At 43.5% G+C, this 17,324-nt stretch overlaps 1 protein-coding gene across 13 annotated transcripts in view; it reads right to left on the bottom strand.

Moving 5' to 3' along the window:
* The window catches only part of FLRT1 (fibronectin leucine rich transmembrane protein 1), an 878,261-nt gene that overhangs the window by 791,546 nt on the left and 69,391 nt on the right, over positions 1-17,324 (bottom strand). The gene's annotated exons all lie outside the window — the stretch shown is intronic.

The raw sequence follows: 17,324 nt of genomic DNA, 5'->3' as shown, positions 1-17,324 counted from the left end.
CAGACGTGACACAAGGCAGATCAGAACAGAATACGAGGGTAGCAAAGGCACAGCAATAATACAATGAGAAGATGCGGAAAATAACAAACGCTAGCTAACCGCGAACACCGCACTCATTCGCAACAGTGCACGCGGTTATGCGCGGTCTCCACGTGATAAGCACAATAGAGACAAGCACGCCTAACTAACCATCGACAGACAAACATGAAACAGAGGACGCGAACGCTTGCTTAACGGTTACCTCACCGAGCCTCCAGCAAGCGGTCGTAGCAGACAAGACAGACACACGAAAACAGGGACAAGCGAGAGATAGGATCCACAGCACTAGCGAAAAGTGGCCAGCGCGATCCAGGTACAGAGTAGCAGAACAGAAGGATCCACAGCACTAGCGGAAAGTGGCTAGCGCGATCCCAGGAGACAGAACAGAAGGATCCACAGCGCTAGCGAAAAGTAGCTAGCGCGATCCCAGGAGACAGAACAGAAGAGATAGTTGGTAGCAACCGCTGCACCAGCTATACTCCAAGAACAGAGATCAGAACCATTTCCTGTCGACCACAGCTAACAGGACAACAGCAACAGAACAAACAAACAGATAAACAATCCTAACTGCACTATGGAATCTGCCTAGCACAGTTTCCAGGAATTACTCTCAGCTGATCTTCAAACCAAGAGCATGGCTGTCACTCTCCAGAGTGTTTCACAGGAAGACTCCTTATGAACAGCAAAGCATTGTGGGACACACATAGTACTTATAGTACACGCCTCCAATGAATGTGGCCAGGCAATTTGCATGACAACGTATGCAAATTCCTCAGCAAGCACAAGCTGCAAAACTGACAGAAGCTCTTCTTTCCAGAGTCCTGCAGCATGCAAACCTACACAATGGTCAAAAAGCTGCCTGCCTGCACAGGCAGCTGAGCAAATCATCACACATCTCCTCACAACCAAGATTCACTAACATGGGTGCACTACAAGGCTGCGTCCTGTCTCCTTTGCTGTTCTCACTTCCTGTAAGCTTAACATCAGTTGTATGCAAACTATTTTAGGGGTTACTAAGAAATACTATACAAGACTTCATAGTAGAAAATAATCTTATTCCTCAGCATCAGCATGGGTTTTCTAAAGACAGGTCCTGTTTGACTAACATGCTCGGCTGTTATGAGGTAGTGAACGCTAATGTGGATATTGGGAATGCTGTAGATGTGATATACTTGGACTTTGCAAAGGCCTCCGACACTGTTCCCCACAAAAGTCTGGTGCAAAAGTTGAGGATGCAAGGACTGGGGAAGAGTCTGTGTGCATGGATAGGGAACTGGCTAATGGACAGAAAACAAAGAGTTGTGGTCAATGGATCATACTCAAAATGGGTGACTGTTAGCAGTGGGGTCCCACAGGGGTCTGTACTGGGTCCAGAGCTCTTCAATGTATTTATTAATGACCTAGTAGATGCAGTAGAAAGCAATGTTGCTATTTTTGCTGATGATACAAAATTGTGCTGAATCATTAACTCTCAGGAAGATAGTGACATATTGCAACAGGATATGGATAGGATGGCTATATGGGCACATAAATGGCAGATAAAATTCAATGTTGAAAAATGTAAAGTCATGCATTTTGGTCATACCAATGGTCTAGCACCATACAAAATAAACGGGATACAGATGGGGACATCAAACTTAGAGAAGGACTCAGGAGTACTCATCGACAACAAGTTAAATAATCGTATTCAATGGCAAGCCGCTGCAGGTAAAGCTAATAAAATTTTGGGATGCATTAAAAGGGAAATAAAAACTCGAGATGCTAGCATAATATTGCCCCTGTTTAACTCTCTAGTAAGGCCCCATCTGGAATATGGAATTCAGTTCTGGGCACCACATTACAGGAAAGATATTGTAGTTTTAGAGCAGGTGCAGAGATGAGCAACAAAATTGATACGAGGGATGGAACATCTCACTTACCAAGAAAGGTTAGATAAACTGGGTTTATTTAGTCTAGAGAAAAGACGCCTTAGAGGGTATCTAATTAACATGTATAAATACATCAGAGGGCAATGTAAAAGCTTGGCAGTTGAGCTTTTTGTCCCTAGGCCTTCACAAAGGACTAGAGGACATGATCTGCGAATGTAGGAAAAAATGTTTTAGCCATTTATTTAGGAAAGGTTTGTTTACAGTAAGTGATTAAGATGTGGAATGCATTGCTACAGGAAGTAGTTATGGGAAATTCTATACCTGCATTTAAAGGGGGCTTAGATGCTTTCCTTGCGTTGAAAGACATCCATGGCTATAATTACTAGGTAATGCCCAGTGGTGTTAATCCAGGGATTTTATCTGATTGCCTTCTGTAGTCGGGAAGGAATTTTTCCCTTTTGGGGCTAATTGGACCATGCCTTGTAAGGGGTTTTCACCTTCCTCTGGATCAACAGGGATATGTGAGGGAGCAGGCTGGTGTTGTACTTTGTTTTCTGGTTGAACTCGATGGACGTATGCCTTTTTTTCAACCCAAATAACTATGTAACTATGTAATGAACAAAAAAATGCCCTAGGACCTATTTTCCCGGACCGTTGTGCCCAGCGAACCGGAAACAGAAAGTTTTGCAGCTACATCGAAACAAATAGAAAAGTGACAGTTTACAGCACACTGGCTGTAAAAACTGACAGTTTTTACCTGGTCCTGATGGCCGGATCCATATGGCCGGTTCCATGAAAAAACTCAAATGTGAACCGAGCCAAACTCCGCTACAACAAGAGAATGTGTGCATCACCAAGTGAAACCTGACATATCTAGCTGCAAACTTAGCCTAATCTGCTCAATTTAGAGGCACAACTAGTGCAAATTTGCATTTGCTTGCCAGAATATGCAGGGTCTTACAACTAACTACACCACAAAATGTTTGCCCTGGGTGGATTAGTCCACACAAAATACTGTGCATTGCACATTAACGGGACGGGCGTGGGGCTACCCGCGGTGCCCCTGTTAATGTGCTAAATTTTGCGCGGACTAACCCCTGCATTTTGCGGTTAAATTAGTTTTAACACCATGCATATACCGGCATGCAAGAGCAAATGCAAATTTGCACAAGCTGTGCTTCTTTATCAGGTTCCATTTGGTGAGGCACACATCTTCTTGTTGTTGGCAAAATATTAACTCGTACCTAATTAATTAACCTTTTGTGTCACCTATATTTAGCCTTAAGAGTAGTGGACACCTGTGGCTGTTGTCCGTAGTGATCGGATGCGATCACTAGGGTGACAGCTCCGGGACTCAACACTATACAGATGCATTGCTCTGCTGTTGCCTAGCAATGTATCTGTACAGCATTGGGATCCCCAAACTGTGCGCCATAGCGATCAAATCAAGTCGCTACAAAAGCTGGCGATAATTATATGCCACATTCTCAACTTGTGATGAAATATAGCATGTATGGTATCATTTTAACCGGGAGAAGACAAGTAATATATTTTGAGATGTTTTATAACTGTGGCAATTGTCATGTGAAATTTGAAGAGTTAAATATGAAAAAAATAGTATTTTCTGCACTTTCTGCATGTCTATTTTTTGCCTATAAAATGAAATAATCCTTGAAAACAATTATTACGCAAATAAATCCTAGATTGTCTGGAAAAAAAATACATGCGTATCACTTTAGTGTCACAATTAATATTAATAATAAAAAAATGTTATTGCTGCATCAATACTGATAGGCTAAAATTGTACGGATTATTATAGGGGTAAAACCCCAGAATGCGAAGTGGTTAAGGGGAAAACCGGCCTGGATGCAAAGTGTTTAGAGCAAACAAAAGTGGTGTTAAAGGACGTCCTTGCTGCATGCCATTCCTAATTGTAAAAAAAGATGGGACAGCTGAGGGAAGCTTAACTGAGTTGGTAGGGTTCAAATAAAGGAATCTTCGTCCCACATACCTCAGGTATGACAGTTTCCACCCCAAAAATATAAATAATTCCATAATTTACAGCCAGGCAATAAGATGCAATCGGCTCTGTTCTGACAGGGATGACAGAGACAAACACCTGGGTTACCTGAAGAAGAATTCCATTAAACAGGGATACAATCCTCTAATGGCTGAGACTCAAATCAAGAATGCTAACAACATCCCTAGGACTCAGCTCCTGGAGTACAAGCAAAACCAGGAAGAGAGCCGTCTCCCACTGGTAGTCACCTACAACCCACGCCTGGAAATCTTAAGAAAGATTGCAAAAGAACTTCATCCTGTTCTACACAAGGATCAGAGACTGAAAAAGATATTCCCTGAACCTCCCCTCCTAGCATTCCGACAGCCACCCAATCTTAAAGGGAACATTAACCGTAGAGCAAAAACAATTTTCACTTACCTGGGGCTTTCCCAAGCCTCCTGCAGCCGTCCTGTTCCCGCGCAGCTCCTCCACTGTCCTCCGGTCCCCCGACGCAGCTTAGTTTCGTGTTCGGCCGACTGCCAGTCGTCCTCCGGCAACGCGTCCTATTCTTCCGTATTCCCCGCCGTAAAAACGCGTCATGCGCATGACACGCTTTACGGCGGGGAATGCGGAAGAATAGGACACGTTGCCGGAGGGCAACTGGCAGTCGGCCGAAAACGAAACTAAGCCACGGCAGGGGACCGGAAGACACTGGAGGAGCTGCGCAGGCACAGGACGGCTGCAGGAGGCTTGGGAAAGCCCCAGGTAAGTGAAACTTGTTTTTGCTCCACGGTTAAGGTTCCCTTTAAGCAGATGATGGTGAGGAGTGCCTTAAATAGGCCAGAACAGAATGGAAGATGAGGGGCCTGTAAACACATCCATTCCACAGACAGGATACTAATACCAGGTACACTGAGTGCGCTCTAGTGGCTGCCTCGCAAGCGCTTTGAGTCCGACAGGAGAAAGGCGCTATACAAATACTGCAATTATTATTCAAAACACCTTATTAATTTAAGGAATGGCCCTGTAAAACCCTGATGGCCTTCTTTACATCAATACTTAGAATCAGAGAAGACCTTCAAGAGTTCCTCAGGACCTCAATAAAAATTGATAGTCTTTCTCATGTTGTCGCCAACATGTCAGCCCTGGATAAAGCCAACCTGATCGTTATTATTTAAGCTGACCGAGATCGAGTTAAGACGATTGGCCATAACCTTGGTAACAATCATCAAGTGTTAGGCTTGGTGGTGTATTCTCCACAGTCAGCATGCAACGCATGAGCTGACGTGAAGGAGGTACACACACTAGCACAAGGAAACAGGCTATCCCTAGTATAGTGGAGGGGAGGACTGACTCCAATAGGAGATTGTGGCGCACAGAGCCGGTGCAGATCCGACAGCCACAAACAATACTTTCGCTATAACGTCTCAGCGCAAAGTAGCGCTGAGCGCATAAACCAGAACTGAGGAGATCAGGACAGGTAGACAGAATGAACGCTTGCTAGCTAGCCGCTACTTAGTGACAGCAAGCGTCCACAACAAGACAGACAGGAATGAGGCAGCCAATGCGTTTGCAGCGATGGCGTGCCTCACAAAGACAGGACAGGATAGTCAGGAAATAGCAGGATCAAGATAGATGAACGTAACACAGACAAAAATACAATAAGTATGTTTTCCTAGCGTATTACAATTACAGCTATCAATGAAACTATTTGTAACGTCTGACTAACATATGTATATATCGGCAATGAACCGATATATGACATAAGCAGGAACACTGACTAGGACTGGAGCAATACAGGGAACAGGACTCAGAAGGATTCGCTATCTCTTCGCAGAGATGAACGCAATCCACAAACAGTAACAGAACAGGATTCAGAAGGATTCGTTATCTCTTCGCAGAGATGAACGCAATCCACAAACGGTAACAGAACAGGATTCAGAAGGATTCGTTATCTCTTCGCAGAGATGAACGCAATCCACAAACAGAACCAGGAGCAGGATAACTAACTCAGCACGGGTGATCACGATACGCGCAAACTACCAAAACGTGCTGGAAAGCTGACTAACTGAACACAGGATATAAACAGTTCGTGTACGTATACATCAGCGACACTGATGTATCAACGTAACACGAATACAAGGAAAATAATAAACGTGCTGGTATGCATATATATTGGCAATGAACCAATATATGATGCAAGACCAGCAAAGTATCTTTAAAACAAGAAACACGATCTGGGGCTGAAGCAACAGCAAGACAGGCTTAAACTGAAGCTATGATAGCCCAAGGAGCCCTGCAGGAATCAGATCTTTATACTGAGGTCATCCAATGGGAGCAGACATGCAGATTCCCACACAGGTGAATAATAATCAGTCACAAGCTGACAGCAGGAAAAGGCAGACAAAGCTATGCAGCTTGCATGGAAAGAGATCAGAACTGCCTGAGCTGCAGCACTACTACTGCCAGCAGTACCTGCTGCAGAAGCGATCATAACAGTACCCCCACCCTTAAAGGCGGATACTAGACGCCTTTCAAAACTGACATTCCCAAGGAAACAACCTAACTTATTATTTATGATGACCGGGACAGCCCGGCAAGACCAAAATCCAGAATCAGTCATCACAAGACTGGACCCATCAGAACCAGAACCTACAGAACCATGCCCATCAGCACTACAAGCCCCAGTGTGATACCCATCAGAACCATGATTTCTAGAAGAAAGCCCCCCAAAGCTCTCTGAGCGATACCCACTGCCTTCCAGGGACCGTCCAAAAATGCCAAAGCCTTTGCAATGCCCACCGGAACTGTCTTTACCAACACAAAACCCACTGTTGAACCAATCCAAGGTACCAGGACAAGTTTCCTCAGAGATCTCCCAGAACACTTTGAAGTTCCACAGAGATCCCAAAAGGTCAGAACGCCCTTTAGGCTCACATGGAGAACTATCAAGAACCCCTATGGAACCTAGGGCAATTCCCGAGACAGGGTTACAAGGACAAATATCAAGATCAGGGCTTTCAAGGACCAGAACCATCTCTGGGCATGCAGGCAGACTGGCAACATCAGAACATGTCTCTCCTACGGAAGCATCTGAGCACGCTAACACCTTAGACACACTTGGGCATTCTGGCACACAAAGCCCATCTGGGCACACTGGCACAAGAGAAACCTCTGGGCATGTCAAGGAACTGTGAGCCTCAGGGTCAGCCAAGATAGGACCAAAACCAGGACTGGCCAAAGAAAATCCATCATGACTAGACTTCGCAACTACTGGACTCTCACAAAAGAATGCAGGATCAGACTTAGATGTCGCTGATTTCAGCAAGGTTATTAACAAATCAGGTTCAGGGGCACTAATAAGACAGGACAACTCTTCTGATGTATGCACTGAACTAGATAGGGACTCCACAACTTCCTCTGGACTGGACAGAGACTCATCTAATACACTGGATTGGAGCTCATGAGGGGCTGCAGAACAAGTCAATATTGCAGAAACCCCCACTGGACTAGGCAAAACTGAGGGATTCACTGGACAGGAAGGGGACTCTGGAACTTCTGCCACACCGGCCAGAGAACCAGAATTTTTCAGGATACAGGGCTGGGTTTCAGGAACACTAATCAAACCGGACTGAAATTCTGAGATCTCTATTACCCCTTCCAGAGAATCAGAATCATCCATGTTACAGGGCAAGACTTCTGAAGCATTCAGAGGACAGGGCTGAAGTTCCCTGGCTACAGTAATATCAGAGAGGGACTCAACATCTTTAGCTAAATCAGACTGTGTATAGGGCAAGGTATCAAAAACGCTTGCTGACAAAGACAATGTTTCAATGGCTTCTGCTTCACTGGGCAGATATTCATCAAGTTTTACTAGAGCAGACTGTAATTCCAAAACAGCTGCTAAACAAGTGAATATTACTGCAACACCAACTGAAGTAAGCAGTGCCTCAGACTCCTCTGCTAGAGGGTCTGAAGTATCCAAAGTACAGGGTGAAGCATGAGACTCTCCGACCACAGCTTCACTGGACAGGATCACTGAATAGTCCATATTACAGGGCAAAACCATTGAAGCACCTGCTGGACAGTACAACGATTATGTGACCTGAGCTTCATTGGAGAGATCTACTGCACAATTCATGGTACAGGGCAAATTTACTGGAACATTTTCTGAACAAGGCAATAATTCTGTGATTTCGGGTTCACATAGCAAATGCTCTGAGCTATTCACGAAACTAGAGGGAGGTGTAGAAACAGGAAGATCAAGACACAATGTTTGCACATCTGAATCACTATTCAATTGTAAAATTGGGAAATTCAGATGCTGGGGTTCTGAGGTTTCTAGACAGGATTGCTGGGACTCAGAAACTAATGTAGTGCATCTATTGGCATCTGCTGGATCAGACAGGAGTTGAACTTTATTAACACAGGTAAATTCTACAGAAGTGTTTGCAGAGGCAGGCAAAGATTTTCTGATGTCTGTTTCACTGAACAAAGACTCGTGGGTACTAGCTAGGCTGGACTCAGAAGTCAGCAGGACCTCTGGAACCTCTGCTGATAAATTTATGCAGGGCAAGGTTAAGGAAATATCAGTAGCTTCTGTTTTACTGGGAAGTAACACTGAGTTATCCATGGTACAGGGTGGAATTACAGGAACATTAACTGGACAAGGCAGGGACTCAGGAACTGAAGAAGTGGGACAGTCTCCAACAGGGTACTTTCCCTGGTATCAACTGACTGAATCACATAAAAATCATCCAAAATCATTTCCCACACATCGATCAACGGAGCCACAAAATCATACCCACACACACCAGTTTTTATTAGGTTATAGGCAGACTTAATGTATGCATTCAATACTGATTCACTTTTTGCACTGTAGAATTGACAAAATGAACTTGAATCACGCAGCAGCTGATTGACCTGCTTCCAAGAGCTCGTTAAGAGGAAAAGGCAATGGATCTATGCGTAACCAATTGTGAATCACAAAAGCTATAAATTGCAAAGGACTTTGTCTAAACTGAGTGTGATCTAAAACATCGATTGCCCAATCAAAAAGCTTGCCCTTAAAAAGAGCGCAAACGATCCAATCAGACCAGGTAGAAATTGCAGAAGCCTGAAAGTCGGGATTGGCCAAAACCTTAACCAATTCTGGTATAAATGTGTCTGTAATTTCAGGGCCAAGCTTTTCAAATTTCTTAAAGGAGCAGGACCCCTGACAAATAGTGTCATAATTTCTGGAAATCCCCCCCACAATGGGGATTGGTAATGGGGTTATCATAATGTTAGGCTTGGTGGTGTATTCTCCACAGTCAGCATGCAACGCATGAGCTGACGTGAAGGAGGTACACACACTAGTACAAGGAAACAGGCTATCCCTAGTATAGTGGAGGGGAGGACTGACTCCAATAGGAGATTGTGGCGCACAGAGCCGGTGCAGATCCGACAGCCACAAACAATACTTTTGCTATAACGTCTCAGCGCAAAGTAGTGCTGAGCGCATAAACCAGAACTGAAGAGATCAGGACAGGTAGACAGAATGAACGCTTGCTAGCTAGCCGCTACTTAGTGACAGCAAGCGTCCACAACAAGACAGACTGGAATGAGGCAGCCAATGCGTTTGCAGCGATGGCGTGCCTCACAAAGACAGGACAGGATAGTCAGGAAATAGCAGGATCAAGATAGATGAACGTAACACAGACAAAAATACAATAAGTATGTTTTCCTAGCGTATTACAATTACAGCTATCAATGAAACTATTTGTAACGTCTGACTAACATATGTATATATCGGCAATGAACCGATATATGACATAAGCAGGAACGCTGACTAGGACTGGAGCAATACAGGGAACAGGACTCAGAAGGATTCGCTATCTCTTCGCAGAGATGAACGCAATCCACAAACAGTAACAGAACAGGATTCAGAAGGATTTGTTATCTTTTCGCAGAGATGAACGCAATCCACAAACGGTAACAGAACAGGATTCAGAAGGATTCGTCATCTCTTCGCAGAGATGAACGCAATCCACAAACAGAACCAGGAGCAGGATAACTAACTCAGCACGGGTGATCACGATACGCGCAAACTACCAAAACGTGCTGGAAAGCTGACTAACTGAACACAGGATATAAACAGTTTGTGTACGTATACATCAGCGACACTGATGTATCAACGTAACACGAATACAAGGAAAATAATAAATGTGCTGGTATGCATATATATTGGCAATGAACCAATATATGATGCAAGACCAGCAAAGTATCTTTAGAACAAGAAACACGATCTGGGGCTGAAGCAACAGCAAGACAGGCTTAAACTGAAGTTATGATAGCCCAAGGAGCCCTGCAGGAAGCAGATCTTTATACTGAGGTCATCCAATGGGAGCAGACATGCAGATTCCCACACAGGTGAATAATAATCAGTCACATGCTGACAGCAGGAAAAGGCAGACAAAGCTATGCAGCTTGCATGGAAAGAGATCAGAACTGCCTGAGCTGCAGCACTACTACTGCCAGCAGTACCTGCTGCAGAAGCGATCATAACATCAAGTCTGAGTTCAACAAGGATATAGAGCTATAGCTTTGTGGAAAGGACCACTTCCCTTCCTTATGGATTATAGTGATCAATGACCTTTAAAAAAGAATTGTTTCCCTTTGCATTAAGTTTATTACCTACAGAAATGAGGTGTGAGATTAATATTCCTTTAAATACCATATAACAGTTATACAATAGACATACATTCGGTGCAGGGACTTTAGAGGAGGGTAACTGCTTAAAGTGGACCTGAACTCAGAGCTTCCTTTCTGCTCTAAAAGATAAGAAACAGCATAATAACCTTTAAAGAAAAAAACTCTTTTTGTTACAGCCCACAGAACTCCTGCAATAAATCTGCAGTGTGTCCAGTTCCTGCTTTCATGGAAGCAGACAAAGGGTTAACAACGAAAGAAAAGGACACCGAGAGCCCGATATGGTGTAGTATGCAAAATAAATGAGGTATATTAAGGTAAGTAATTATTATACTCACAAAACTGTGTCACCATAAGGCAACCACTATACAGGCAGGTAAGGAAATTAGACCTGTCCTCACTCAGGATTAAGATGTCGCTCTCTGTAGATCAGAAGAAGAAAGGGGATAAAAACCCCTCCACCAGGGGTCGACACAAGTACTTTAAAGAAGAACAGAGGCGCCAACAGGATAAAACGTACTAAAAACTTTAAAAATCTCAAAGGAGGAAGTGGTGGGCTTACCTCCCCGAAGCAAACATGAAACTGTCGTTCATTCAAAACAGAGGCGCTGAGCGTGATCTAGAGACAACACTGTTGTGTACTCCTTATCGTTATTGCCTGAAGAAGCAGGATTGTACCTGCGAAACGCGTTGCTTTTGTCTATCTGGATAAATGTTTCTGTTTTGAATAAACAACAGTTTCATGTCTGCTTCGGGGAGGTAAGTCCACCACTTCCTCCTTTGAGGTTTTTAAAGTTTTTAGTACGTTTTATCCTGTTGGCACCTCTGTTCTCCTTTAAAGGGTTAACATTGTATGTTTACAAATTAGCTGAGGCTCCCGAGATTCCAGTGTTGACACAGCTGTGAGATCAAATTACAATTGTGATTACTTGCAACTGAGGGGGAATTAGACAAGCTCTTCACTCTAAACTCAAACAGGCTGTGTTAATCTGTGTTTTCCGTATGTACCGTGCATGAGTTTCAGGTACTTTTTAAAGGCCTTGCCACCTCCTCCATTGTAAAAGTTGCATATAGCTCTGAAAATTAAGGGAGAGAAAATTTTGGTGAAGCCAAATTTACCCTGGAGATATGTTGCAAAAAGTGCTATCCCTGTCTTGATGCAGGAGGTTACAGAGCTTGGTGTAGTTGTCTGTGAAAATCTGGGCAGTTACTCTTGGATCGTAATGAACTGTGCACTTAGAATCTTTCATGGAATATATTTGAGTCAGAGCATTCTTTGGATTGAGTTTACGGGCTAATATTATGGGGGGTTTATTGCCCCTTTTCAAAAAAAAGCCGTCAAGTTTAACACAGATGTTTTCCAAGCTGTATGGACTGGATGGCTTTAATTTATTGCTTAATTGCTTTATTTAAGCAAAGTTCTCAGTACTACAGCTGAATTAAAAGGATTCTTAGGCCTTAGAGAGCATTCCATATAACTTGATTATGGCTAGTCAGTATTTTTTCCAAGGGCCTTCAGATTACAAATAGGCAGTGCGCCACCCACATCATGCCAAGGACCCCACTGATGGTATGTTTTCCCTCATAAGTTTCAATACAAATTATTTATCTTGGAGAAGGGTTTTGCTGAGCCTCCAATGAAGTGGCCTATGAGGGGTATGATCCCAATTAAGATCTATGGTTACTCCCTGATGATTTGGGCTGTATACATGCATTTGCATGCATACGGTGCGTATCATGCCCACATTTATGTGACTGCTGTGGGACCCCACTGCTAACAGTCACCCATTCCGAATGTGATTCATTGACCACAACTATTTGCTTTCTGTGTAATTGTCAGTTCCTTATCCTTGCACACAGATTCTTCCCCACTCCTTATATCCCCAATTTTTGAACCAGACTTTTGTTTGGAACAGTACTGAAGGCATCTGCAATGTCCATGTCACATCTACAGCATTCCCAATATCCAAATTAGCATTTATCACCTCATTAGGTAATGTGCTGTGCTTAGTAAACCCATGTTGATGCTGAGAAATTAGATTATTCTCTGCAATTAAGTCTTGTATAGCACTTTAATTTAAAAAAAAAAGGTTTTATTTTAACTTTTAGACCCCTTCAGAGTCTATGTGGTCTCTTGCTGTCCTTTTGATCTGCGCCACCGTGACCCTGTCACTCCATGCAATTTCCCACACACACCTCATCATTCGTGTTACTGCAGTAGGAAGAATTCTGGGCCTGTGCAGTTCCCAAAACTTGTAACTGCGCAGATGCACACTGCCACCTGGCTATGGGAGCACAATCAAGTAGGCGGGCAACCAGGGCAGCACATGCGCAGTAGTCCCTGACTGGCTCACCGGAGCTAGCAGTGGCAGAGCTGGGATCGGGAGGACATAGAAGGACCAGATAGACTGCAGGGGTCTGGAAAAAGCCCCAGGTAAGTAAAAATCTACTTTTACTTTCACTTAAAGGACGACTATCAAAGTTAGCTAAAGTTCTAAATGCCACACATACTGTAGTTTCAGTGATTGCTAGCAAATAGCAATAAAAAAGGCTTTTTTTTTTTCATTTTTTTCATTTGTGTGAAGAAAATATGACAGAGAAGAGTCACTGTGGGCACACACTGTGCCCAGCACATCCAGCATACAGAGACAGACCTCACTAACAGTAAAACTATGAGTAAAATGAGTTCACAATGATAGAAAGGAGAAATATAACTTCAGTTAATTTCAATATGTGTCATCACCTACAGCTCTGTGTGTTCCTGTCTGTGTGTGTCTCTCTCTGCCACACAGTGTAAAGTAAACAGTTTACAGTCAGGGAGAAGTGAAACCTACCTACATGTTACAGCTCTGCCTCCCCTCCCCATGTTGCCAACACAATTATTACATTAAGCTGGGTAAACAAAGCTATTTTTTTCACACAGGCTGTGCTGAGAGACCTCTAATAAGCTTCTAGTGTTGCTGGCTAAAAGCTCTATAGAAATGTGGGTTTTACAGAAAAACTGTTTCTTTGATAGTTGTTCTTTAGGCTTTATTTTTTTTGCCCTTCTTAAATAATGGGAAAATGTGGGCTGTACGCAAGTCTATAGGGTGTATGTATATGTATGCCGCCGGTGAGTTGGACACAGGATGAGCCGAATGATGGGTCACCCTGCTGCCGCTCAACTTCCCAGCGGCATTAAATATTATTCCCCCTCTAGGGTCCAGCAATTGCTGATGACCCAAATTACTCGCTGCAGACTATAGCAATACTGCTATAGCAGCGCACAACTCAGGCACTATAGTTGGCCGCGCACGGTGCCAAAACCACCGGCTCCATTTTTTTGGAACAATCCCACTTAAAGAGAGTCACAAAAGATAAGATAAATATCGATAACTTAACTTAAAGTGTACCTGAGACCAAAAAAATAAATAAATAAAATTAAACATACCTGGTGTTTCCTCCAGCCCCCTTCAGGCCGTTGCCTCTCTCCCATTCTCCTCAATCCTCTGCTTTCCATTCTAGTAAATCCTTCAGTCCGCAAGTCTTGCACATGTGCAGCCGCACGTGCCCCCACCGAACGATGAGGATGCACGCACACAGCCAAGCCACGCATGTGTATTACGCAGCGACTGACGGATTTACCGAGATGGAAAGCATAGGATTGAGGCAGCCTAGGAGGACAGCAAGGGAGTATGTGGCCTGAAGGGGGCTGGAGGATGCCCCAGGTACATATAAATTATTTTTTTGTAAGTCTCAGACTTCCTTTAATACCCTTAGCATCCAAGGGTGTATGCCAACATTGCATAATTCTCTAATATTTGCAGTTTACAAATGGCACTCTGTATTTCAAACTATGAAACAGAGGAAAGCTAATGACCTTTTGAACTTGCCTGCAGTAAAACCTTAAAGAGGAGCTGTGGAGATATATTGGGGTGCTGATGATGTTAGGAATACAGGAACATACTTCTTTCATTTTTCTGTCTACTAAGGGCCTGATTCACAAAGCGGTGCTAACAGTTAGCACCCTGGTGAAAAGCCCTTTATCATGCCTAAACTCAGTTTAGGCATGATAAGTTTAGGTGTGATAAGTTTAGGTGTGATAAGTTTAGGCATGATAAGTTTAGGTGTGATAAGTTTAGGCATGATAAGTTTAAGCGCCAACTGCGTTAGCACCGCAGTGCACAGCTGATCAAAAGTTTTACACTAGCAAAGTCTGGTGTACTTCGTATAAAGTTTAATGGCGCTGCTTTGCGTGCGGGACTTTGCAAGCGATCTAAACTTATCTAAACTTAGCATGCCTAAACTTATCACACCTAAACTTATCATGCCTAAACTTATCACACCTAAACTGGCTTTTCACCAGAGTGGTGCAATGGTTATCATGCCTAAAGTCTCTAACTGGGTTAGCACCGCTTTGTGAATCGAGCCCCTAGGGCTCGATTCACAAAGCGGTGCTAACCCAGTTAGAGACTTTAGGCATGATAACCATTGCACCACTCTGGTGAAAAGCCAGTTTAGGTGTGATAAGTTTAGGCATGATAAGTTTAGGTGTGATAAGTTTAGGCATGCTAAGTTTAGATAAGTTTAGATCGCTTGCAAAGTCCCGCACGCAAAGCAGCGCCATTAAACTTTATACGAAGTACACCAGACTTTGCTAGCGTAAAACTTTTGATCAGCTGTGCACCGCGGTGCTAACGCAGTTGGCTCTTAAACTTATCATGCCTAAACTTATCACACCTAAACTTATCATGTCTAAACTTATCACACCTAAACTTATCACACCTAAACTTATCATGCCTAAACTGAGTTTAGGCATGATAAAGGGCTTTTCACCAGGGTGCTAACTGTTAGCACTGCTTTGTGAATCAGGCCCCTAGTCTGCTAACAGCTAGGCTGGCTCTTGAAGGTGTCACCTAGCTCCAGGAAACGGTTAATGGGAGCCTGTATGTACATGTAAATTCTGTATGCCTGTTACAAGCAATTCTGGCTTTGGGGAAAGCTGTGTGTACTATAGGACAATAGGAAGGGCTTTGGAGTCTGTATGCAGTTCCTCTGAGAGTGAGTAACTGCTAATTGGGTTGTCTGCATAGGTTCTAAACTCTTTGACATGGAGACACCCAATTGTCCCAAAAGACAATCGGACTAATTGAATCTGCTAACTTCATAGGCTATCAGGAAACTCTGTAATTTACTTCACACAGGACATCCTGCTGCAATGTGAAAGCCTTAATCAATTGTCACCTGTAACCTGGGGAGATTAGAGGTTAGGGAAATCTTTTCATGTATGTGGGCTATAGTACATTTTTTCCCATATGGATATTAGATCTCTGGAAATTCAATTATGACTGAGATTTAATTAAAAACTAGTTCCTCCCCTCCCCAAGGAAGTTGCAGCCTCCAGGCGTATCTTACAGTATAAAACCGTAGCTAGGATAGCCACAACTTGTAGTTCTTGGAGGTAGCTCACACGGCTAGAACTAACCTGGTTCCTGACCAGAAGTGCGTACCTCCCGCAACAACGCCAGATCGGTACGCTGGTACGTTTATTTCCCGTTTATTTTGGTAAGCAAAATCGCTTTGTGTGTTATCTTTGTAACCTCTTATTTTTGTAACTTTTATCTTGTAACTTTTTTACTTTGTTTTTTGTAATCTTTTGTATATATTCTGTTCTGCAGTGTTCCATGTTTTTCTGGAATATTAAATTATTATTTAATAAGCTTGACTTCTGCCGTACTAAACTACCACTCATAGCCTAGAGGAGACTGCAGTGTAGCTGTGTATAAGTCCGTGCCTAATTGTATGCTTGAGCAACACTACCATATGAAATTGTAATTGCATTGTGTATTAGGGCGTTTGTCATACGTTGGCCTAAAGCGCGCAGCTGACCCAACGTACGAAATGCCAGTGCGAGTAGCTAACAGTATCGTTCGGAACGACTGTTAGTGGTTAAGCGGCACTATAGTGTAAGATTGCAACGGTGTGTGTGGCGCTCTCGTATTTGGCCTAAGCGCAGAGCTGACCCAAATACGAAAACGCAGATTGCGTATTGAGCACTCGATAGCTGAGTGAACGTGTTTAGCAACGCTAGTGGTGGCAGTGAGAAGTGTTTGAGGGGTTTCAGCCTTGTTTGTAGCTTAAATAAGGCTGTTACCCGCTTAATCTGGTCAAACCCGCAGTCGGGAACCGTATACGCAGGCGTGCCGCGGGCCAGTTCCTGACAGGAGCTGTTAGGTATAGGGTCTCAGAGAAAAAAACCACATATATCAGTAGCTAAATATTGGCCGTACTTACATTACATATGCATTTCACTGTCCACGTTTGGATTTCACATAATTTTTATATAGTATTTGCAGAGATTGATGCTCCTGACAGCTCATGGCAGGTTCCATGTTTGACTGTCTTGTATGAAGCCAATTGTGATGTAATATCCTCCCTTACCCTGCTTCCTGATGATTCAACTCACAAAAAAGACCAGGATCAAAGATCCTAATGGTTCATGATCCGGTCAACACTACTGTGCAGTGAATATTAATTAGCCATGTGGCTAGGAACAATAGCGGACTCCTGCAGTATACTCTAAGGATGTGAACAGCACATTGATTTTTCAGTGCTGTGAGCTGGGCTGCAAGATACAAGCTGCTGTAACATGAGCCTGTAACTTCTCACTGCGAAAGCAACCTTAGGGCGGGATAGGGGAATGAAGGGGAGGACCAAGGGAGTGCAGTAGGGAGAAGAAGCAGCCC

Source organism: Hyperolius riggenbachi, chromosome 11, assembly GCF_040937935.1.
Source record: "Hyperolius riggenbachi isolate aHypRig1 chromosome 11, aHypRig1.pri, whole genome shotgun sequence".
Taxonomy (NCBI): domain Eukaryota; kingdom Metazoa; phylum Chordata; class Amphibia; order Anura; family Hyperoliidae; genus Hyperolius; species Hyperolius riggenbachi.
This window is presented reverse-complemented; position numbering and strand designations above follow the sequence as displayed.